Genomic DNA, 25,851 nt, shown 5'->3' on the forward strand with positions numbered 1-25,851 from the left:
AAATGGGATGCAGGAGCAGAGGGACCCGAGGATATATGTACACAAATCGTTGAAGGTGGCAGGACAGACTGAGAAGGCAGTTAATAAAGCATATAGGATCCTGGGCTTTATATATAGGAGGGATAGAGTACAAAGCAAGGAAGTTACAATAAACTTGTATAAAATCGCTGGTTCGGACTCAACTGGAGTACTGTGTCCAGTTCTGGGCACCACACTTTAGGAAGGATGTGAAGACTTTGGAGGGGGTGCAAACAAGATTCATGAGAATGGTTGCAGGGATGAGGAACTTCAGTTATGTGGAACAGTTGGAGAAGCTGGGCTGCTCTCCTCGAGGAGATGTTGTAGAGGTGTACAAAATCATGAGGGGTCTGGACAGAGTCAATGGGGAGAAACTGTTCCCATCGGCTGAAGGATCCAGAACCAGAGGACACCGATTTAAGGTGAATGGCAAAAGAAGCAACAGCGACATGAGACCTTTGAATGCAGCAACTGGTTAGAATGTGGAATGCACTGAGAGTGTTGCCGAGGCAGATTCTATCGAGGTCTTCAAAAGACAATTGGATAATGAGCTGAAAAGAATAAATTTGCAGGGCTATGGGAAAAAGACCCCACGACTAGATGAGTTGCTCTTGCAGAGAGACGGCATGGACACAAACAGGCTGAATGGCCTCCTTCTGTGCTGTAACCATTTTATGATTCTGTAACTCGCTCCACTTGGAATCTCTCTGTTCTGCACACCCAATTCACATCCCAAGTTTATCACCAATGCAAATTGGCTTCCACTTCATTCCAGTGCAAAACTAGTAAAATGTGACTGGAACACAGGAACAACAGGACAGGGGTCAGCAGTTCAGAGTTACACCCAAAAAATGGCCTGCTGCTCAGGCAGATGCCTGAAATCGAACTGACAAACATTGAGCCAAGGTTGTGTAACAATTCAGTTTCAAGGTGGATAGTTTGCGTCTGAATGATTTAGAGCATATAAAAAGCATTCACCTTTCCGGGCGTATAAAATTATAAGGGGTTTTGATAAAAGTGGAAAGGATGAATCTTCCAAGTGGCAGGAGGGTCAATAATCAGTGGACTCTTATTTAACATAATTAGCAAAAGAACCAAAAAAGGGGAGATGAGGAGAATTTGTTTTGCAGTGAGTTATGATGATCTAGAAAATGTTGCCTGAAAGGTTGGTGGAAGCAGATCCAATTCCCTTTGAAAGTTTTTAAGTTTAGTTTAGTTTAGAGATACAGCACTGAAACAGGCCCTTCGGCCCGAGTCTGTGCCGACCATCAACAACCCATTTTATACTAATCCTACACTAATTCCATATTCCTACCACATCCCCACCTGTCCCTATATTCCCCTACCACCTACCTATACTAGGGGCAATTTATAATGGCCAATTTACCTATCAACCTGCAAGTCTTTGGCATGTGGGAGAAAACCGGAGCATCCGGAGGAAACCCACGCAGACACAGGGAGAACTTGCAAACTCCACACAGGCAGTACCCAGAATTGAACCCGGGTCGCTGGAGCTGTGAGGCTGCGGTGCTAACCACTGCGCCGCCCTAGTATTCAAGTATTGAATACTTGAAAAGAAAAAATTTGCAAGGCAATGGGGAAAGAGCAGGAGAGCGGGATTAATTCAATAGTTCCTTCAGAGAGTCAGTACAGGCTGGAGGGGCTGAATGGCCTCTTTCTGTGCTGCATCATTCTACGATTCCTTCTTTATAAAACTGAACTCTGCCAACTCGTTGTTTAATGCCTGACCCAAGAGCCTAACTGCATTAATATACTGAGCCACTTGGTGAAAGGGAGTTGGGACACAATGACAGGCCTTCCTTAGCTGACTACCCTTCCAGGAATCTCAGACTTCAGTGATTACTAAGAGCGATTTAAAAGGAAATCATGAAATGCTAGTCTTGTGGGAACCAATTCCAATTCTGGGCAGATGCTAGTACAATCGAATATCAGTTTTGAACAAAATTGTCATGCATACATTCAGAGCTGGGCTTTTTTTTGGCAAGACATCAATGAGTCCCTGCACAAAACAATGAGTGCAGTTAAATCAGGGCTGGACCCAGTGAACTCATTACAGGGTACAGATTGTGCATATGTTGTTTTCCAGCTGAAATGCAGAGCTGGTTTGCAGTATTTGTTCTGTAATTGGAATGACAGTCACCTGACTGGAGTGCAGGTGGTCAGCGATCAAACCAAAGATTTGGGTTTCAGCAGCCAGGTGTTAACCTCAGTCTGAACGACTTTCTTAAAACAAATCCTAGCTCGATGTGAACAAGTTTCCCCCCAAGCTTACAAGTAGTGCCCCACGACTGAGGCTTGAGCTGCCTCCAATACTACAAAGCACAAAGCCTAAACACCGAGATGGTCACTGCAACCACAGTTAGCGTCACTAGTCTGAATTGAAGATAGGGCTCCAAGGACAGCTGCCACCATGCAAGGAGTCCTTTTACATTGCCTTATGCAACACAAATGAGAGGCGTGGAGTCCAGTTGTGCTCAAGATCTCAAACAGATTTATTAAATAGGTAACTGATATGACGGTTAACTATTTGCAGAGCTTGCCTCTAGGTGTTACAGTAGCAGAGTGACTCTAGCTCAGTCACATGACTGCATCCTGGTACTTGGGTCAAGAGCATACCAAGATCTTAAAAAGGACATCATTCAAAGACAAACAAGATACGTCCTGTATGCTAGAAGTAACATATATCTAAGGTTATCAAAATGTACACAGGTATAGTGACATTTACAAATGTAGAGGTTCAAAAGTCCATATACTGTCTCACGGAATGTGTGTCTCATCTGCTGCTCTTTTTGCTGAAATTTCTCCCTCTGCATTCAGTTTCTGTTGCTCTGCCTTCAACCTGCTAACATACTCTGTTGCTTTTCTCAAGATGACCACTTTTGTGGCTATGTCATTTTTGCAGAGCTCCGGCACCTCATCTCGAAGAGCCAACAAACAATGCTTCAACTCATTCCTCCTCTGCCTCTTCAGGACATGGTGTAGCCCTCACCTCTCCTCATCCTCCACCTCTGAAAGCTTGGAGTTCAAGGTTGAGGACTTATTGGAGGTAGGAGTACTTGGTCTCATACAGGCACCTGCCCCATTCTGGCTCGTTGTGGTGCTGTCAGTTCTCTAGCAAGTAGAGGTGAAGGCGCAGCATAGTTGTGCTGTTACTGGGTTTCCAGACTGCATCATTCGATGCTGGCCACAGTTTGCAAGCGGGTTCCAGTCCTTGGAGATTGCCCTTTGGCAATGCTTCCGTGGATTGTCATGATGTAGAGGTTCTTACACGCTGGTATTCCGGCTATTGCTGGTCTGCCAGTGTCTACGAGGTAGAACGTTTGTTGTTTCCATGCAGACTTGCTGTAGCTACATTGTATCGTCAGTGTGCTACTACAAGATGAGTGACCCATTGCATTCAGATAACTTGGTAGTTGTTGGTTGAATCATTGACTTCAAACAACTCCAGTAGATGGTAGAATATTTGCACTAGCTCCGGTGTCAATCCTAACCTTGAGTGGGTGTTTGCCAGCTTTCTTCAGGCGCATGGTGTTAATTGTGGTGAAAGCTTCCAGTTGTTTAACTTCAACAGGTCAGGTTCACAATGTGGAATGCTTGCTCGTCTACTGACTGAGACTTACTCCAACCAGAGTCGTGTCTCAAGTCTGTTTGGCTGTTGACTGTATATCGGCTTGCATTTATACATGTCTCTGGCACTTTCCTTGCTGCTGTTGCCCTGTTCCTGCGCCTGTCGTCTGTTTGTCTGTGTCCTGTTATGACTTCTTTGGAGCCATATTTCTTGCATAAGTAGGCAGTGTCCTTTTGTACCGCACACCTTGCACAGGTCTTGAAATGCAGGACAACCTCGCCATGAGTGGGACCAACCACAGTTTGCTTGTCCTTTTCGACCTGGATATTGTGCAGATGCTGTTGCTTGCAGGTGCTGTCGTTCAGTTACAATGGCTTTGTATTTCCTGCCATCTTCCAGCAGTGCATCAATGCTGTGACCCATCCTTCTATCACCGCTACCCACCAAGCACCCCCCCCTCCCCCCAACTCACCAAGAGGTCTTTCTGAAACACTTCAATGGGAATTGATACAATCACCAGCTCCATTATTCCATCAGACAGCTCAGTTTCTTAAAAAAAAAAAATTGCATTCATTGCCCTTATGATATCTACTGACGAACTGGTCTATTGATTCCTGTGGCTGTTGCCCATAGGACATCAATTCTAGGTAGTGAAATCTAAAATTCACTCGCAATCAGAGCTGATCTTCTAGCACTTTCCATATATTTGCAGGATCTTTCTGGTCCTCTTCAGATAAGCCAGAGGTGTGATTCTGGGTAATCCCTCATTTCCAACTGCTATTAGTATTTTTACAGCCTATTTTTCTGGTTCTGCAATCACTTGGTCTGCAAAGCAAACTACATTCTTTGCTTGAACAGTTGGAACGGGGATCGGATATCCCAGTTCATCCTGGGAAAATTGGTATCCATCTTTCTGCTGTTCTTTTGCTTAAAACTTGTTCTTTGACTCTGCACTGTTCTCCCTTTAAGAAACTTTGTTATTTAGACTAGCTGCTTCGATTGACAGGAGGTATTTGCTAGTGCTATTGTTTATCTTGTTTCCAGCACTTAAGCCTGTTTTATTTACACAGCTGTTCAACAGGTATTTCAATAGTTTATTTTTTTTAATCTAGGGTTCGTTTATGTTGTTCATGCTCCAGTGATTTTAATTTTTTTTTACTGTGGCTTTATGAATGGAAGCTCTTATTCACACTCAAGTGGTTTAATTTTTTTTTTTAAATAAACAGTCTGCAGTGACCAGGTTTTCCCACCTTCTGTAATGGTGCCAACCTCGATCAGCCTGGGAGAGGAGTCTCTCACACGGAGCTTTTAGAAAAAGGCAATCTTTTGAAGGACTTCGAAAGAAGATTTTTTTTTTTTAAAAAGCAGTATCCCTCGCCTGTCAACACAATGACTCGCCCGATTTACTTGCAGTCTGTCGATTTGAGCTCTGTCTTCTACAGCTTGAGGCAAGATTTTTTTTTTTTTTTTTTAAACTGTTTGAGCCAGAATTTTGTTACAAACTCTTAAGGCTGTAGGAAAGGTTGTATTCAAAGCTGTGGTCTTCAGCTTTGAATTTGTCTCCTCACCACAGCTGCCACCATACAAGAAATTCTTTTATGTTGTCTGATGCAACATAAATGAGATGCCTGGAGTCCAGCTGTGACGATCTTAAAACAGGTTTATTAAACAATTATGTACAGTACAGTGCTATTTACAGAACTTGCCTCTAGGTGTTACAGTAGCAGAGTGACTGCAGCTGAGTCACCTGACTGTGTTGTGGTACTTAGCTCATTAGCATACAAAGATCTTGAAGGGACATCAAAGGCAATCATACATGTAACAACGCAGCAAACTCCCAGCCATTGACCTCCCCTACTCCCAACATGCATTTCACTCTTACACACTGCATACACACCAGCATTTGGACATTGCTGCTGAGGTTGGCTGAACTCTTAGATGATTTTTAAGTCAGCTTTAGCTCAGCGACAGCTGCTCACCCAACACAAAAGATCAAACATTCAAGCCCCAGTCCAGGTCTGAGCAGGAGGTTGACTCCTTAGTGCATGTCAAGTTGAGGCCATCTGCTTCATTTCATAACACTATTGGAAGTTGGGGGGCAGGCAGGGGGTAAAAAAAAAAAAGAGAAGTTCTCTTGGAGTCCTGACCAACATTCAGCCTTCAACCAACACCATCTGAACATTTTAGCTGGGCATTTACCTCAATGCTGTTTGTGGGACCTGGCAATGTGCAAAATGGCTGCTATGTTATCTACAACAATGACTGCATTTCAAACATCATTCATTGGCTGTGAAGCAATTTGGGACATCCAAAGGATGTGAAAAGTGCTGGTTGTCTTTACACCAGGATTTCTGCACAGAATTGTTCAACCAAGTGAAAGCAACTCCTCCCCCTAGCTTCAGCCCACCTCATGTCATCCCACTAACTTCCTAAAGAGTTTCATGTACAATGAATTATGAAACGCAATGACTAATTTGCCAGCAACTGCAAGACAGAAAAACATGGAAAAGAATAATTATCCCAATAAAACTAGCACCACCAGTCAAGCAGGTCTGATTCAGCAGCATGTGCAGTATTTATAATAAATATTTTTCCGCCAATGTTCTTCTCTGCTGAAGGTGCTCATTCTTGTTGGGATACAGTTCCCTAGAACAGAGTATGTGTTAGGCAATGGTAGATATCAGCTGAGCCCTGCCCTATCCTCATCTGATGTCCAACACATACATTTTCTAGTTAAGTATCGGGCAGGGAAGAAAGGGGCTACTTGATAAAAATCAGGGGTGGAAACCCCAGCTGATTTTCCCCCCTTTCCAGCCCAGGGCACTGAGCCTAGTCATACAATTGCTGGTGTAAAATTAGAATCCAGGCTGTAATCAGGTAAATCCATCAGGAATATTGCTATTGTCGCTTCAAGCCCAGACCTCTTGCGAGTGTAGAATCACTGCACGGTTCTCAATGCAAAACCTGCACTGATTCAGTTCTACAGGTCCTACAATCAACTGGAGACAGGAGTGAAACAAAAAGCACATCTGGTCCCTGTGAAACAGGGGATGCGGCAAGTATAGCATGCTTAGTAGAAACAAATGACTTTGGACCATTGGGGGTATTGGACTCTCCACCATTGGGGGGTATGCCTCATCTTACATTTGGGTTTGTTATAGATGAATTATAGAAGCATAGAACACAGGTCGTCATTGGTCATCATGTACCAGCTCTTGTTGGTTAAATCAAAGCAATCAATCTCCAACAACTCCATCATTGTATCATGTGACTAACCAGGATGGTAAAAGGTGAACTAGATGGACCTGGGCCTTTTTACATGTAGCAATTCCTAGGTCCCTATTAAATGCCTATTGTGGCATGTTCATCAAGTAACAGAGGAAGGTTACGCTACCTCCCTTACATCTGAACCAACATATTTCCAAAAGGCAGCTGGATCAGTCGCCCTGAAAAGTTGAAAAATAATGCTCCCAATAAGTGCTTTCACAGGATTAGTGTTTTACTGAAAAGCTGGTTCAAACCACAAGTCATTGACTCACAGTCAACTGTTGTTGCCAATAATTCTATTAAAATGTTAAGCACTGTATGTCTGTTTAATGCCACGTTTGAGAGCTCCTGCTGTCTGCAGAGAAAGAAATGCAGCAACACAGCGTGACTGTACCCGGAGCTACAATCAGACAAAGTAGGCTGTCAAGAGGACATAAGGAGGCTACAAAGGGATATAGATAGGTTAAGTGAGTGGGCAAAGACCTAGCAAATGGAATACAATGTGGGAAAGTGAGAAATTGTCCACCTTGGCAGGAAGAATAAAAAAGCATATTACCTAACTGGTGAGAGACTGCAGAGCTCAAAGATGCAGAGGGATCTGGGTGTCCTCGTGCATGAATCGCAAAAGGTTAGTACACAGGTACAAGTAATTAGGCAAGCTAATAGAATGCTATCATTTATTGTGATGGGAATTGAATGCAACAGTAGGAGGTTATGCTTCAACTATACATGGCATTGGTGCGACCACAACTGGAGTACTGTGTATAGTATTGATCTCCTTATTTAAAGGAAGTAGTAAATGCATTGGAAGCAGTTCAGAGAAGGCTTACCAAACTAATATCTGGAATGGGCATGTTGTCTTATGAGGAAAGGTTGGCCAGACTAGGCTTGTATCCGCTGGAGTTTAGAAGAGTAAGAGGCGCCTTGATTGAAACATATAAAAGGTCCTGAGGGGTATTGACAGGGTGGATGGGGAAGGGATGTTTTCCCTTGTGGGAGAATCTAGAACTAGCAGTCATTATTTAATATTAAGGGGTCGCCCATTCATGACAGAGGGAGAAATTTTGAGGCTTGAGTGTCTTTGGAACTCTTGCTGAAAAGGCAGTGGAAGCAGAGTCTTTAAATATTTTTAAGACCAGTAGAGAGATTCTGGATAAGCAAGGGGTTGAAAGGTTATCAGGTTAGGCAGGAATGAGGTTACAATCAGAGCAGCCATGATCTTACTGAATGGCAGAGCAGGCTTGAGGGGCCGAGTGGCCTACTCCTGCTAAGTTGCATCTATGCATGTAATATACAGCCACATCAGGCCCCAGAAGTCAATGATCCCACCATGCACAACATATTTTGGGTTCACTGGCCTAAACTGGTAATGGTGCAAAACAGCAGGGCTGATAAACTTGGAGACTCATAAATGGTGTTTACTCCATATTTGCAAGTGATGTGGTTTCAAGCTACAAAATCAAGTATATGGACTGGGCAATACAGTTTCTGCTTGTACCGTCAGTCTGGCTACAAAAGCAGCAACTGTGACAAGTGTTCAATACACCTCACAAAGCATCTGCAGCTCAAGAAAAGGGCAAGACTTAAAACAAACATCTCTAAACCATCCAGATTAAACCATCTAAGGTTCAACTTCCCTTCTCTGCTGACTGTACTTTCCCTCACCCCAACATGGGTCAGACAGGAGGAGAAAGAAATGGTTCCAGCTGGAGAGTACACGACTGCTTAGTTTCTGAGCTCATGTTGTTGGAGACACTAACCGAGGGCTGCTACCTGCCCCCACACAGCATTATCAGAGCGGTCAGATACTGTATCCACATCCCTACGTGAGTCAGCATCTTCTGGACAGAAGGGAGGACAGTGGTACAATCGAGGCATTCAAGAGGGAATTGGATTGTTTGAAAAGGAGGAATGTGCAGGGCTACGGGGAGAAGGTGGGCGAGTGGCACTCAGTAAATTGCTCCTTCGGAGAGCCAGCGCAGGCATGATGGGCCAGATGGCAGCCTCCTCTGCTGTAACAATTCTGAGATGAGTAGATAGGTACAGGCTGCAAAAGACCCTGGGCACAAAGGAAGACACTTAGCACAGCTGTGTTTTATTCCCACTGTACCAAAAGGGTTCCTATCAGTCACAAATGACATCGCAAGTGATTGTGGTACAAGTAAACTACTCCTCCTTGTCCTTCTCTGCAGCCTTGGACACAGTTTACCACAGTCCTCCAAAGCCTCTACTGCAGCCTAGCTGCATGGGACTGTATTTGCTTGGTTCCATCGTTGCCCATCTAATTGTAGCCAAAGAAGCAGTGGCTTCTCTTCCTACACAGTTACCTCTGGTTACCCTCAAGGATCGATCCTTGGACCCTTCCTATTGCTCATCTATAGGCTGCACCTCAGCAACATCATCCAAACACACATACATTGACTACACCCAGCTCCACTTCACCAACACTGCTCTCGACCACTCCACTGTGTCTAAATTGTCAGACTGCTTGTCTGACATCCAGTACTAAATGAGCAGAGATTTCCTCCAACTAAATATTGGAAAGGCCAAACCCATTGTCGTCAGTCCACACGCCACTGATTTTATTCTTTTCTCTGGTAACTGCAAGGCTGAATCAGATTGTTCGCAATCTCGTTATCATACGTGACCCCGAGATGAGCTTCCAGGCACATGTATTAACTAAAACCGCCTATTTCCATCTCCAGATCACCTGACTCCGCCACCATCTCAGCTTCTCTGCTGAAACCCTCATCCAAGCCTTTGTTACCTCTGGACTAGACTATTCAGCACTCTCCTGGCCAGTCTCACATTCTACCTTCTGTAAACTTGATGACATCTAAAACTCTGCTACCTGTGCCCTAATTTGCACCAAGTCCTGTTTACTTGGTTCCACAAGGCCTCAATTTTAAATTTCTTATCCTTGCTTTCAAATCCCTCCATGGCCTTGCCTCTCCCCATCAATAATCTTCTCCAAACCTCCAAGACATGCAAGCTTACCAATTCTAGACTCCGAAGCATCCTTGATTTTAATTGCTCCATGACTATCACCACTGGTGACTGAGCTGCCAAGGCCCCAAGCTTTGGAATACGCTCCCTTCTCTCCACACCTCCTTCCTCCTTGATGCTCCTTAAAACCTACCTGTTTGACCAAGCTTTTGGTCACCTGACCGAATAGCTCATGTGCTCCCGTAAAGAGCCTCAAGACAGATTACATTAATGTTGCTACATAAATAAAATAGTTTTGTTTGTTTCAGGATGAATGTGGTCAGGAGGCTGAAAAAAAAAACTCACCTCGTGTTACATCTAAATTTACGTGCGGTCTGACAGGTTAGATGCTTAAACTAAAGTTTTATCTTTCCAGTGCCCCATGTTCAGACTATAGACAAGGGCGGCACAGTGGCGCAGTGGTTAGCACCGCAGCCTCACAGCTCCAGGGACCCGGGTTCGATTCCAGGTACTGCCTGTGTGGAGTTTGCAAGTTCTCCCTGTGTCTGCGTGGGTTTTCTCCGGGTGCTCCGGTTTCCTCCCACAAGCCAAAAGACTTGCAGGTTGATAGGTAAATTGATCATTATTAATTGTCACTCGTGTAGGTAGGTGGTAGGGAAATATAGGGACAGGTGGGGATGTTTGGTAGGAATATGGGATTAGTGTCAGATTAGTATAAATGGATGGTTGATGTTCGGCACAGACTCGGTGGGCCGAAGGGCCTGTTTCAGTGCTGTATCTCTAATCTAATCTAATCTAAAAGTCATCTTTCAGATGAAAGAGGGAAAGGGTTGGAACAGAGAGCACAAAAAAGGTGAGAAAGCATGAGGCAAAGCTGCTCAGAGAGAAATAAGCAGCTGGTACAGCAATGGGTGATAAAGCAGGAATTGCAGAGAATCCTATGTTAGAGTAAGGAATGCCAGAGGCATACCTGGGAGGTTCCCAAGTGGATCAGGAATGAGGAAGCAATAGAGAGCAGCAAGGACAGTGGCAATGATAGGCTGTGGAGTGGGGTGGGGGCATGGGGGAGAAAAGAGAAAGAGGGAATGTTATGTTAGGTTATGAGGCAGGATGCAAGTGTCAGGTACCTGGGTGAATCACTGAAGGACTGCCAAGTTATTGCATAGCAGTTCACCAGGAATGAAACTCTACCATCCCCACAGTACATGACAAATACAACTCACTAAACCAGTTCTGGGAAGTAAACGATTGCCAAAGTACACAAGGGGTCAGATTACAGAAACTAGAGAGAGAGAGTGCCTCCCCACCCCTATCCTCAACTGCATATATTCTGGTATTGATTCAGCCATAAAAATTAACCCAGACAGGCCAGCCACTGTATAACACTGGGGTACAGTCCCAGTGGGTACAAATGTCATTTTATAACACTGGGGTAGAGGTCTTGCAACTGGAGGTGCATTACAATTTGACTTCTTGCATCTTTACCATAATGATCAATACTGATACATATATACACACAATAAATAAATCCAGTGTAACAGAGAGGAAACACCTCAAGCATTGTAATTCTGTACCACTTGTTTGTTTAAACTGCAAATATCTTCAGTGAGCTCTCTTGAACACCACTCACCAAAGTGGACAAAGAATCAAAGGGAGAGTTCAAGGCTGGTATGGTGCAATCTTATAGAAAAGCAAAATACTGCAGATGCTGGAAATCTGAAATAAAAACAAGAAATGCTGTAACCACTCAGCAGGTCTGGCAGCATCTGTACAAAGAGAAGCAGAGTTAACGTTCCGAAGAAGGGTCACTGACCCGAAACGTTAACTCTGCTTATCTTTCCAGATGCTGCCAGACCTGCTGAATGGTTCCAGCATTTCTTGTTTTTATATGGTGTAATCTTACATTTACACAGATATTACACTCATCCTGCTTTGTATAAACACAGACAGTGAAACTCCAAACACAGGCTCAAATCACTTTTACAAAAAAGTGCTTTAATGTTGCCTGTACGTTGGCTTAATATGTATGTCAGGACATCGCTCCCAAAACACATCTGGGCAGTTAACAATCTGTCAGAAGGGCACTTTACATCTAACCTGGGCTATTTCTGCTTCCAGAGCGTTTGATGGGACAACATAGGTTGAGCTTTACTTAACTGTGTATCTAACCTTTGCGTTGAGAGGGTTTGATGCTGCCACATGATCCCCGAAATGCTAATACTTCCATTCTGAGCTCCAACACCCCTCTCCTGCGTGAATGCAGAAAAAGGGAAAAAACACAAATCCAGTTCTCAGCAATTTAAAAAACAGACATGGAACTTCCCATCTAAAACAGAGAAGATCCAATTGACTCCAACATGGGGATGGGTAGCAGAATGACAATTTAGTGAGAAGAAAGTGCAGAGGAATGGAGAGGCCAACAGTTCAGACATAGGAGGGATCAGCCAGACAGCAAATGTGAAGCAGTCCAAGATAGATTTGGCATGCATGTAACTTTGTGAAGTGCAGTAAATAAAACAAGGTAGGTGAGCTGCAGGCAGAAGTCACCACATGGCACTATGATTATATAGTGGCAATAACAGAAATCTAGCTCAAAAAAATATACATATTCCTTTGTATACAAAAGGTATTCAGGGGGAAAAAAATGGGAGGGGGTGGGGGAAAGGGGAATGGCTTTATTATAGCTCTGGAGAGGGATAATCCAGTTAGAGGGGGCCAAAGACAGTCTATGGTTAGAATTAAGGCAGGATACTGGAGCTGTTCGGTTACTGGGCATATAAGGACCAGCAAAGAAAAAATGTGTAAGCAAATTTACCGAAAGATGCAAAAACTACACTATAGGAGATTTTAAATTATCTTAATGCATATATACTGGCATAGTAAGTGTAAAAGGCAAAGAGGGGGAGAAATTCCTGAAATGTACACAAGAGAAGAGAACTTTCTTGATCCATCTGTGTGTTTTGGGGGATTTTTAAAAAATTCATTCATGGGACATGAGCATCACCGGCAAGGCCACCATTTATTGCCCATCCCGAATTGCCCTTGGGAAGGTGGCAGTGTACCAGCTTCTGGAACCACTGCACCTGTGAGGTGTAGGTACACCTACAGTGTGGTTGGGTCAAAACCTGGAACTCACGACCCAGCGACGATGAAGGAACTGCAATATATTTCCAAGTCAGGATGGCATGAGATGTGGCTGGGGCTGGTGATGCTTGCAGGTGGTGCCCCTATGCACCTGCTGCTTATTCTTCTAGGTGTTAGAGATCACAGGTCTGGAAGGTGCAGTCGAAGGAGCCTTGGTGAGTTGCTGCAATGCATCTTGTAGATGGTACACACTGGTGCCACTGTGCGCTGGTGGTGGAAGAGGCACCAATCAAGCTGGCTGCTCTGCCCTGAATAGTATCAAGTTTCAAGTGTTGTTGGAGTTGCATTCATCCAGCAAGAGAGAGAGTGTCTTTGTTGTAGCACCAGCGTGGCACATATGTTACTTGCCACATATCAGTCCAAGGCCACATGTTGTTCAGATTTATCCTGCTTTTCGAGGACAGGAGAAGCCTGGGAAATTTTCTTCTTTCAGGTAGATTCCAATGTTGATACTGTACTGGAACAGCTTGGCTAGGAGGCACAGCTAGTTCTAGAGCACAGAACTTCAGCACTACAGTTGGGATGTATCCAGTGTGCTCAACTGTTTCTCAATATCATTTGGCTGCAGTCTGGCATCTGTGATTGTGATAACTCAGGAGGAGGCAGCGTTGTATCGCCCATTCGGCACTTCTGGCTGAAGATGGTTGCAAAATCTTCAGCCTTGTATTTTGCACACAAGTGCTGGACGACGCCATTGTTGAGTATGGAGATGTTCATTGAGCTTCCTCCGTTCCTTGTTAATTGTTTAGCTGTCCACCATGTAGGAACAGGAGTAGGCCATTTAACCCCTTGAGCCTATTTAGTCAATGAGATCACGGCTGATCTGCAAAACTAACTCAATTTACCCACCTTTTGCCTCCATCTCAAAGAAAGACTGGCATTTATTTAGCACCTTTTAAGACTACCAGACGTCTCAAAGCAATTTACAGTCAATGGAGTACTTCTGAAGTGTAGTCACTGTGGAAATGCAGGAAACATCAGTAAATCTGCACACAGCAAGCTCCCACAAACAGCACCGTGATAATGACCAGTTCATCAGTTTTTGTGATATTGATTGAGAGATAAATAAATATTGGCTAAGTATTCAGGGATAACACCCCTGCTCCTCTTTGAAATAGTGACATGGGATCTGTTACATCCACCTGAGGGGGCAGGTGGGGCCTTAGTTTCACATCTCATCTGAAAGACAGAACCTCCAACAGTCCAGCACTCCCTCAGTAAGGCACTGAAGCATCATCCTACATTTTTGCGTTCAGGTCCTGGAGCAGGGCTTGAACCTACTGACTCATAGGCGAGATTACTATCCGAGTCAAGGCTGCCACACATCTTTGGATAACAGAAACCTTTTAAAAACAATTGTCCAGCATCAATTGTCATTTATGGAAGAGTTCCAAACTTCTACCTTTGTGTGTACAAGTGTTTCATTATTTCACTCCTGGAATGTCTGGCTCTAATTTTGAGACTATGACCCCTAGTCTAGACTCTCCAATCCAGTGGAAAGAGTTTCCCCCAATCTAGCCAATCTGTTCCCCTTAATATCTTGAAAACTTTGATCAAATCAACTCATCCTTTTAAATTCTAGGGAATACACCCTAGTTGTGTAATCATGCTTTATAATTTAACCTTTTTAGTAAATCTACACTACTCTCTCTCTCTCTCAAGGGCAGTATTTCATTCCTATCGTGTGGTGCTCAGAACTGCTCACAGTACTCCAGGTGTAGTCGAACCAAGGCTTTGTAGAGCTGAAGCATGATTTCTGCCCTCTTGTATTCTAGTCCTCTAGATATAAAGGCCAGCGTTCCATTAGTCTTTTTGCTGATTTTTTTCTGTATCTATTAATGACATTTTAATGATTTACGTACTTGCAGCCAAGACTCTTTGATCCTCCACTGTTTCTAGCTTTTCACCATTTAGAACGTAGCCGGTTCGATCCTCTTTTCCTTAAAAAAAAAGGTCCAAAGTGGATGACCTCACATTTACCTACATCAAAATCCATTGTCTTTCAACACACCATTAACATATTGTTTGCCTTTGCTCCGTGACCTTTTGGTCAGCTATGTGGCCTGGTCCAATCTGCACCTTCTCCTTTGTTATCTCTTGCCCAACCCCCACCTCACTTGTTTATAATCTGTGACTTTTCTAATATTTGTCAGTTCTGAAGAAGGGTCACTGACCCGAAACGTTAACTCTGCTTCTCTTTCCACAGATGCTGCCAGACCTGCTGAGTGAATCCAGCATTTCTTGTTTTTGTTTCAAAATCCATTTGCCAGTTTTGCCAATTCACAACCTATCCACATCGTGACGCTGGAAAAATTGGATGTGGCTTTCTATCCCATCATGATTTGTTCATGAATACAGCAAATAGTTGAGGCCCCAACACAGATTCATGCAGGACACGAGTCACATCCTTCCAATTAGAGTACCTACCCATTAACCCAGTCTCCTGTTGCTCAGCCAATTTCCTAACCAAGTCAATTATTTGCCTTAAATTTCATGACCTACCACTTTATTAACAGTCAATGAGGAATTTTATCAAATGTCTTCTGGAAGTCAATATACATAATATTTGGGGAGACAGTGGCATACTAGTAATGTTACTGAACGAGTAATAGAGGCCCAGACTAATGCCCTGGGGACACATTGAATTCAATTAACGAACAATCTGGAATTGAAAGCTAGTTTCATAGCACCATTACTGAGACTATCAATTCTCATAAAAACTGACCTGAAACATTAACTCTGCTTCTCTCTCCACAGATGCTGCCAGACCTGAATATTTCCAGCATTTCTTGTTTTTATTTCAGATTTCCAGCATCCACAGAATTTGGCTTTTATCTCAAAAATCCATTTGGTTTACTAATGTTCTTTGGGGGAAGGACAGCTGTCGTCCTTACCTGATCTGGCCTACATGTGACTCCAGACCCACAGCAATGTGGTTGACTCTTAAGCGCCCTCTGAAATGGCCTAGCAAGCCACTCAGCTATCAAGGGCAATTAGGGATGGGCAACAAATGCTGGTCAGCAACACCCACATCCCATGAAAGAAAAAAATAATCCAGACATTCCCCTGTGTACTGCTTCAGTCACCTCTTCAAAAAAAAAAAAAAAAAAAAAATTCAGTCAGATTCATAAAGCATGACCTACTCTTTACAAATTCATGCTGGCTGCCACAGCTGTTCAGTCACCCAATCTTCAATTATAGACTCGAGCAATTTCCAAATGCCAGATGTTAGGTGAACTGGTCTATAATTCCCTAGCTTCCCTTTGTCACCTTCCTTAAATAGCAGATTGACATGTGCCATTTACCAATCCAATCGTTCCTGAAAAGAGAACTTTGGAAGAGTATAGTTTGGTCATTGCGGATGCTGTTACTTCTTTTAAAACCTTGGGATGGAATCCATCTTGGCTTGGGGATTTTTAGATTAGATTAGAGATACAGCACTGAAACAGGCCCTTCGGCCCACCGAGTCTGTGCCGAACATCAACCACCCATTTATACTAATCCTACACCAATCCCATATTCCTACCAAACATCCCCACCTGTCCCTATATTTCCCTACCACCTACCTATACTAGTGACAATTTATAATGGCCAATTTACCTATCAACCTGCAAGTCTTTTGGCTTGTGGGAGGAAACCGGAGCACCCGGAGAAAACCCACGCAGACACAGGGAGAACTTGCAAACTCCACACAGGCAGTACCCAGAATCGAACCCGGGTCCCTGGAGCTGTGAGGCTGCAGTGCTAACCACTGCGCCACTGTGTCACTCTTCAGATTAAATATCAGCTTTGGCTTAGTTGGTAGCACTCTTGCCTTGAGTCTAGGAGATTGTGGATTCAAGTCTTATTCTAGGACTTGAACATATTTTTTTTAAAAAGAGGATGACGCTTCAGTGCAGCACAGAGGAAGGGCTGCACTGTTCAAGGGGCCGTCTTTTGGATGAGACGTTAAACCAAGGCCCCGTCTGTTCTCTCAGGCGGAGATCCCACACTGCTAATTCGAAGAGGAGCAGGGGAGTTAACCCTGGTGTCCTGGCCAATAAGCATCCCTCAATCAACATCACAAAAATAGATCATCAGGTCATTATTACATTGTTGTGTGTGGGAGCTTGCTGTGCACAAATTGGCTGCAGTGTTTCCTATATTACAACAGTGACTGCACTTCAAAAGTACTTCACTGTGAAGTTAGTGCCATTCAGGTCTTCATTACTGTTAGCTTGCTTACAATAATTTGAGTTCCTCTCCAATTCAGCATTAGTTTCCTTGGGGCATCTGGCATGCTAACACACAGTAGTTATTCAGGATATCTGCCATTTCCTTACTTTCATTGACAAAAATCACAGTTCAAGTTGTGTGCATTGCTTTTGACCAGTCTCTTTTTTCCCCTAATGTAACTAAACATCTTTGCCAGTCGCCAGGATCTGTGCTATGGTTTGCATTTTTTGAAGGTTTTCTTTTGAGTTTTATGTTGCCTTTTACCTCTTTAGCCATCCACGAGTGTCTTTTTTGGCAAGTAGAACTGGCTCTGTATCACATCAAGTTATTTTTGAACACTTGATAATGATCTTGTTGTTTTACCCATTGACAGTTTTGTTCAATTTACTGCAGACAGTCTCTCATTCCATTGAAGTCAGCCTTAACTAAATCAAGAATCCAAGTAGCTATTTCAAGTTTCCCTTTCAAACACTATGCAGAACTCAATCATCACTATTGGATAAATCTTCACATACCATTAGACTGTTGACTAAATCAGGTTCATTACAAAATCTAATACAGTCAACCCCACCATTCACAACTGGATGTGGCAGGACTGCAGAGCTTTGATCTGATCAGTTGGGTGTGGGATCACTTAGCTCTGCTTAAAATATGCTGCTTCGCCTGCTTAGCACATACACAGTCCTGTGTTGTAGCTTTACCAGGCTAGCACCTAATTTTTCAGTACAACTAGTGCTGCTCCTGGCATGCTCTTCTACACTCTTGAACCAGGATTGGTCACCTGGCTTGGATGGTAATGGTAGAATGAAGAACACGCCAGTTCATGGAGGTTACAGATTGCAGTGGAGTACAATTTTGCTGCTGCTGATGGCCCACAGCACCCCATGGATGCCCAATTTTGAATTGCTGTTTCCAACCCAACAAGGAAGTATGTAATACTGAATATCTAGTTCTGGAGGATATTTCATCAGGAGTGTGTTTGTGGAACAATTTTTTTATTCTTTCATAGAAACAGAAAATAGGAGTAGGCCATTCGGCCCTGCTCCGCAATTCAAAAAGATCATGTCTGATCGTCTAATTCAGTACGCTGTTCCCGCTTTCTCCCATATCCCTTTGGCATTAATATATCTCCTTCTTCAATATATTTAATGACTTGGCCTCCACTGCCTTCTGCGGTAGAGAATTCCACAGGTTCACCACCCTCTGAGTGAAGAAATTTCTCATCTCTGTTCTAAATGGCATACCCTGTATCCTGAGACTGTGACCCCGGTTCTGGACTCCCCAGCCATCAGGAACATCCTCATGGGATGCAAGCATCACTGGCAAGGCCAGCATTTGTTGCCCATCCCTAACTGCCCTCAAGAAGGTATGTGAGCCACTATCTTGAACCACTGCAGTTCATCTGGTGTAAGTACACCCACAGTGCTGATAGGAAGGGAGTTCCAGGTTTTTGACCCAGTGACCGTGAAGCAACAGCTATATATTTCCAAGTCAGGATGAAGAGAGACTTACAGGGAAACTTGCAGGTGGCGGTGTTCCCATACACTGGCTGCCCTTGTCCCTCTTATGAGATCAGTTTAGAATAGTTACGGAAAAGGAAAAGATGAAATCAATGGTGACGGAATCCATACCCGTCAAATGGAAACATATTCATTTCATCATATGGAACACTATTTGAACTTTTACTGGACATTGAATACAACTTGTTTAAAAAGACCTCACAGAGCTGAACGCCTGAAAACATGGCTGCACATTTGCATTCTGAGAGACAGTTGCATAGAGACAATGGGAATGCTCACTGATTCAATTTGCAAGATGGGTTTTGTCAAATGATGATCAAAAGACACCCATTACTGACTGCGACTGGAGAACTTTTGAAATCAACAATCCTCACAGACATTGAACAAAATACAGCATAAAAGGAGGCCATTCAGCCCATCGTGTCCACACTGGCCAAATAAACTATCCACCCAAACTAATTCCAGCACCTGGTCCATAGCCCTGCAGGTTACAGCACCTTAGGTGCATGTCCAGGTACCTTTTAAAAAATTGAGGGTCTCTGCCTCCACCAATCCTGGCAGTGAATTCCAGACACCCACCACCTTCTGGGTGAAAGAAGTTTCTCCTCGTGTTCTCTCTAATCCTTCTACTCATCACCTCAAGTCGGTGTCCTCTGGTAACCAAGCTCCTCACCAGGGGAAAACAGGTCCTACCTGTATACTTTATCTGGGCCCCTCATAATTTTGTACACCTCAGTCACCCCTCAGCCTCCTCAAATCACCCCAACCTATCCAATCTTTCCTCATAGCTGCCCTGGCAACATTCTTGTAAATCTCCGCTGTACTCTCTCCAGAACAATTATGTCCTTCCTGAAATGTGGTAACCAGAACTGCACGCAATACTCCAGCTGCAGCCTAACTAGCACTCACCACAGAGGGTGGAGTGTGCCTGGAACTTGCTGCCAGGGGAGGTGGTGGAAGCAGATACGATAGCGACGTTTAAGAGACATCTTGACAAATATATGAATAGGAAGGGAATAGAGGGATATGGGCCCCAGAAGTGCAGAAGGTGTTAGTTTAGGCAGGTATCAAGATCGGTGCAGGCTTGGAGGGCCGAATGGCCTGTTCCTGTGCTGTTCTTTGTTCGATACAGCTCCAGCATCACATCCCTGCTTTTGCATTCTATACCTCGGCCAATAAAAGGAAAGCATATGCCTCCTTCACCACTATCTACCTGTCCCGCCACCTTCAGGGACCTGTGGACATGCACTCCAAGGTCCATCACTTCTTCCACCCTTCTCAAAATCCTCCCAATTATTGTGTAGCCCCTCACATTATTTGCCCCCCCCACCCCCCAAATGAATCACCTCATACTTCAGGAGTGAATTCCATTTGCCACTTTTCCACCCACTCAACCAAACGATTGATATCTTTCTGGAGTCCACGACTCTCCTCCTCACTATTAACTACACGGCCAATTTTTGTGTCATCTGCAAAATTCCCAATCATGCCTCCCACATTTAAGTCCAAATCATTAATATATACCACAAACAGCAAGGAACCCAACACTGAGCCCTGTGGAACGCCACTGGAAACAGCTTTCCATTCACAAAAACATCTGTCGACTACTACCCTATGTTTCCTGTCACTGAGCCAACTTTGGATCCAACTGGCCACATTCCCCTATATCCTATGGGCTTTCATTTTACTGACCAGTCTGCCATGCGGGACCATGTCAAATGCCTTACCAAAATCCATGTAAGCCACATGCACTGCACTACCCTCATCAATCCTCCTTGTTACTTCCTCAAAAAACTCAACTAAGTTAGTAAAACATTACCTTCCCTTAACAAATCCATGCTGACTATCCCCAATTAATCCGTGCCTTTCCAACTGAAAAGAATCTATTCTGAGGGACAGGATAAACTAACAATTTACCTACCACCGAGGTCAGACTGACTGGCCTATAATTACCTGCATTATCCCTTGCACCCTTTTTAAACAATGGTACAACGTTCGCAGACCTACAATCATCTGGTACCTCGCCTGCATCTGGTGAGGATTTAAAGATGATCCTCAGCGCATTCGCTATTTCCTCCCTGGCTTCCTTGAATAGCCTGGGATGCAAAACATCCGGTCCTGGTGATTTATCCACTTTCAGGGATGTCAAACCCTCAAGCGCTTCCTCCCTCATTATGCTCAACTAATTTTTCACACTCCTCCTTGAACTACAATGTCTGCATCAACCCTCTCCTTTGTGAAGATAGAGACAAAAAAAAACCTCATTAAGAACCGTGTCTTCATCCATGCTCAAGTTTCCTTGTACATCTCGGATAGGCCTTACCCTTTCCTTAGTTATCCTCTTGCTCTTAATGTATTGATAAAACATTATTGGGTTTTCCTTGATTTTACCTGCAAATAATTTTTCATGTCCTCTCTTTGCCTTCCTAATTTCCTTCTTTACTTCACCCCTGTACTTTACATAGTCCTCTAGGCTTTCAAAAAAAAATTGTGATCATCATAAGCTTTCTTTTTCTGCTTTAAACTTACCCTGTAAGCTTCTAGATAACCAGAGGGCTCTAGATTTGGCAGTACCACCCTTTATCTTTGAGGGGTCATGCCTACACTGTGCCTGTAGAATCTTGCTTTTGAATGCCTCCCACTGGTTTGCCACTGATATTCCCTCAAGAAGCTGTATCCTGTCCACCTTCACCAGGTCACCTCTGCTTCATAAAAACTTGCCTTCTCCCAATTTAGAACCTTTGCTCCCGTTTTATCCAGGTCCTTTTCCATGATTATGCTAAAAACCTATTATGGTCACTATCTCCAAAATGGTCACCCACTGTTACTTCCTCCACTTGCCCAGCTTCATTACCAAAGACTAAATCTAGAATTGCACCCCCTCTTGTTGGGCTTGTTAGGTGCTGGCTAAAAAAGTTCTCTCGAATACAATTGAAGAATTTTGTCCCCTCTGGGCCCTTCACACTGTTTGTATCCCAGTTGATATTGGGGTAGTTGAAATCCCCAACCATCACCACCCTAAAAGTTATTGCACTCAGAAATTTGCCTACATATTTGTTCCTCTATCTCCCCCTCATTATTTGGGGGTCTCTAGTACGCTCCCAGTAATCTGGCTGCCCCCTTTTTATTTCTGAGCTCCACCCATATGGCCTCATTTGATGATTCATTTAATTGTCCCATCTAAGACTACGCTCAGGTTCCCATACCCCTGCCAATCTAGTTCAAACCATCAGCAATAGTACTAGCAGACCTCCCTGCAAGGATTTGTCCCAGTCCTGTTCAGGTGCAGACCATCCGGCTTATTCAGGTCTCACCTACCCCAGAATTGGTCCCAATGCCCCAGAAATCTGAAGCCCTCCCTCTTGCACCATCTCTCCAGTCTCACATTCATCTGGTGTACTTTCTTATTACTAAAATCATTAGCACAAGGCCTTGGGAGCAATCCAGAGATTATTACCCTTGCTATTTTGCTTGCTAATCTCTTTCCCAATTCCCTAAACTCAGCCTCCAGGACCCGATCCCTCTTTCTTGTTATATCATTGGTACCAATGTGGCCCACGACCTCTGGCTGTGCACCCTCGCCTTCCACAATGCTCTGTAGCTGTTCGATGATATCCATGACCCTTGCACCAGAGAGGCAACAAACTGTCCTAGAATCATGGCTGCGACCACAAAAACGCTTATCGGTCCCTCTAACCAGAGAATCCCCTACCACTATTGCTCTTCTGTCCTTTTTCCTCCCTCCCAGCACAGCGGAGACCAGTCATGACTCTCACTGCAATCTACAGAGGAACCCTCCTTCCCATCGGCACTGCGAACTCAATACTGGTTAGAAAGTGGGATGCCCTCCGGGGATTCCTACACTACCTGCCCTGACCTCCTTATCCGTCTGGCAGCTTTCCAGTCCCTCTCTGACTGGGCTCGTTTAGGCACCTGAAACGTGCTATCCAAGTAGTTCTCCACCTCATGGATGCTCCAGTGACTCCAGCCGCCGCTCGAGCTCCTGCGGCCAAAGACATTTCCTGCAGATATGTTCGTCAAGGTCACAAGGTACATCCACAACTTCCCACATACCAGACGAGGCACATTCCACTTGGTCAAGCTGCCCTGCCATTACTAATCTTTACAATGAAATTTAGCTAGTGTAATAAGTTACCAGCCATTTACAATCAGCTTTGTCCCCTGTATCGGTGAGGCTGAAACGGCAGTCAAAGAGACCCCTGAGCAACACGCCCCACACACATGCACGCACACAGTGCTAGCTGGAATAGTGCTGTTTGCAATCACTAATAAATTACAGGTCGATATCCTCGGACTTCATTTTAAAGAAGCTTTTTTTTTTCTTCGCTCTGCTGAGCTATCCACAGGCAACAGCTGCCACCCACTGACCAATCAGGTCACAGAATTTCAGTGATGTCACTGTTTGTTTGATATGTGGGGGAAAAAAACTGAGCGCGTGCCAACACAGCCAGAGAGCTTGCCGCTGCCCCGGACTTCAGCTAAGTGAGGGCCTCGACCCCACTCTTTACTTAAACAGCTTCGCTGCAGTTCTGGTTCCTCCCGGCTCCGCCGCTGGCCCGGACTTCAGGTCAGACAATGCTGTTTCCAAGAGTTGGTCACATGATTAACCTGCAGGCCAACCTGGGGACTTTGAATTGTGCCACACAAAAAGGGCAGACTGCAATTGAACTTCAAGAAGAAAGCACCCCCTCTCTCTCTCGAGCAATGTCCCAGGGACCCATGGAAACAGCTCAAGCTTCAAGACAGAGGACCTCTTCAGCATTCTGGTACCAACAAAACAAGTTTGAAAGTATGCACTGGGCCCCAGCGAGAACTGCAAGACTTAACTCCAATTAAGGACTTTACATCCAAACCAAAGACAATAACTGAATTCCATTTACTACTGCAAATTCCACCCCCCCCCCCCCAACCGGCTCGATTCTTTCTCCCCCTCGGTATCTATTTGCGTGTGTGTTTATCTCATATGCATGCTAGCGTGATTGCGTCACGTATTTTTAGTAACTTTAACTGAGTTAGAGTGATAAGGTTAATAAACTTACACCTTTCTTGTTTAAACCTAAGAAAGCCTGTCTGGTTCATTTACAATTAGAGAGCAGTGAGTAAGGACTCGCTGAGGTGAAGCTAAAACACATTTTAAAAAAAGTGTTCTAATGAAGGGTCACTGACCTGAAACATTAACTCTGTTTCTCTCTCTCCACAGATGCTGCCAGACCTGCTGAGTATTTCCAGCATCTGCAGTATTTTGCTTTTATTTTAAAAAAGTTAAACCCGGTTACGGCCAAACCAGAAAAGGGGCCAGAGGGAGTCTGAGACCCCTTCCTCACCCGGTCATAACAAGCATAAAAATAATTAACTGGAGGGAGGCCAATATTAGTAAGTTCCAAGGGGATCTGGATTGGAATCAAAAACTGATGGGCAAAACAGCAACTGAACAATGGGAGGCCTCCAAAGAGGAAATGGATCGGGTACAGTGTAGACATTCCTGAGGGGGAATGGAAGGCATCCAAAGCTTGAGAGCCCGGATGACTAAAAATATTATGCACAGCTGGTAGGGGGTGTGGGTGGTTCACACTGTTTAGCTCCCAACTGACCAGAATTGTGTTTTGTTTAAAAATGAGGAGATTAGTTAGCACACACCCAGCAACACCAACCCCCCACAAAGTGCTTTTAAGGTTAAAAGGACAAATGACAGGGTTTCTTACAGGTTTAAAACAGAAAAGAGTAACTATTTATTAAACAATATTCATTCCCTGAAACATTTGCAACACCACTCATGCACACAAGCAAAGATAGATGGAAGGTAAACTGGTAAGCGTTCAAGGTATGGTAGGTGTTTCTGGCTTAAGGTGAACCTGTTGAATCTAAGTTGGACAGTCTCTTTTTAAAGGTGCAGGCCTGGGTATTTGCAGTCTTGAACTTGAAGTGTTGTAGATTTCTGGTGGTTAAGATTTCAGACTGGAGGCAGCGGTCACTTTCAGTTCTCTCCTACACCAAGTTGAAGTGTAGAATTAGAAGCAGGGCTGCTTCTTGTTTAGGCTGGATCTTTCCACAGCCTTCTGTGATGTTGCTGTGATCTCTCTTCAGAGGGTTTTCTTTTAAGGTCACATATCATATTTGCATTTTTGTTATTTGACATGGCCTTCTCCCCTTGTGCGACTACAGAATGGACCAGGATGTGGAATGCATGGTTATCGACTGGTGTCCAGATGAGTATCATTCTGTGAAGATGTGGCTACTTCACACTTCTGTCTCAGAAGAAAACCCTTCAATTCAGGAATGTCTCGGTTTCAGGATGGATGTCATTGACATCTTAGTCTGGAATGTATCTTTTTGTCCTTTCAAGACAGTGAGGCAGTGTTTGAATACCCAGGCCTTTGACCTTCGGCAGCCATACGAAGTAGGCCATTCGGCCCCTTGAGCCTGCTCAGCTATTCAATAAGATCATGGCTGATTGGTTTGAATTTCAAATTCCACACTCCCATCTACCACGATAATCCTCGATTCCATTGCCCAACAAGAATCTTTCTACCTCCGCCTTAAAAACATTCTATTACCCCCACCTCCAACACCTTCTGAGGCAGAGTTCCAAATTCGCACAACCCTCTGTGCAGCACAGTGTCCACATTTTTTTTTTAAAAACAAGGAAAAGTCAATTTTAAAGAGTCCATATTGAATAAAGTTCATACCTTAAAAGTAGGAATATATTTCATGTTTTTACTGGGCATGACAGAGGTTAAAATGAGACAAAGATACACTACAGATCCAAGCTGAATATAGATGATCTTAAAAAAAAAATGTCAAAGAAAGGGCGAGACCCATTAGGGATCAAAAAGCAGATCTTATGGAAGCAGAGGGGGTGGCTGAGGTACTAAATGAGTATTTTTCATGTCTTTCCTAGAGAAGAGGATGCTGCCAATGTAGCAGTAAAAGGAGGAGACAGTAATGATATTGGATAGGATAAAAGTCAAAGAGAAGATACTTAAAAGGTTAGCAATCCTTAAAACAGAAAAGTCACTCATTCCAGAGGGATACATCCTAGTTTACTGACGGAAGCAGGGGTGGAAACTGCAGAGGCTCTGACCACAGTCTTCCAATCTTCTTTAGATAGGGGATAGTTCTAGAGGACTGGAC

The 25,851-nt window shown here is 44.0% G+C and overlaps 1 protein-coding gene across 6 annotated transcripts in view; it reads right to left on the bottom strand.

The window, feature by feature from the left end:
- llgl2 (LLGL scribble cell polarity complex component 2) overlaps positions 1-25,851 on the bottom strand; it is a 157,035-nt gene that overhangs the window by 121,633 nt on the left and 9,551 nt on the right. For 2 of the 6 annotated variants that reach the window (XM_068057810.1, XM_068057808.1), the window contains exon 2: positions 14,827-14,904. The exons of the other annotated variants lie outside the window; for them this stretch is intronic. The gene's annotated coding sequence lies outside the window, so the exon portion shown is untranslated. The remainder of the gene's footprint in view (positions 1-14,826; positions 14,905-25,851) is intronic. 6 annotated transcript variants of the gene reach the window in all.

Source organism: Heterodontus francisci, chromosome 26 (genome assembly GCF_036365525.1).
Source record: "Heterodontus francisci isolate sHetFra1 chromosome 26, sHetFra1.hap1, whole genome shotgun sequence".
Lineage (NCBI taxonomy): Eukaryota > Metazoa > Chordata > Chondrichthyes > Heterodontiformes > Heterodontidae > Heterodontus > Heterodontus francisci.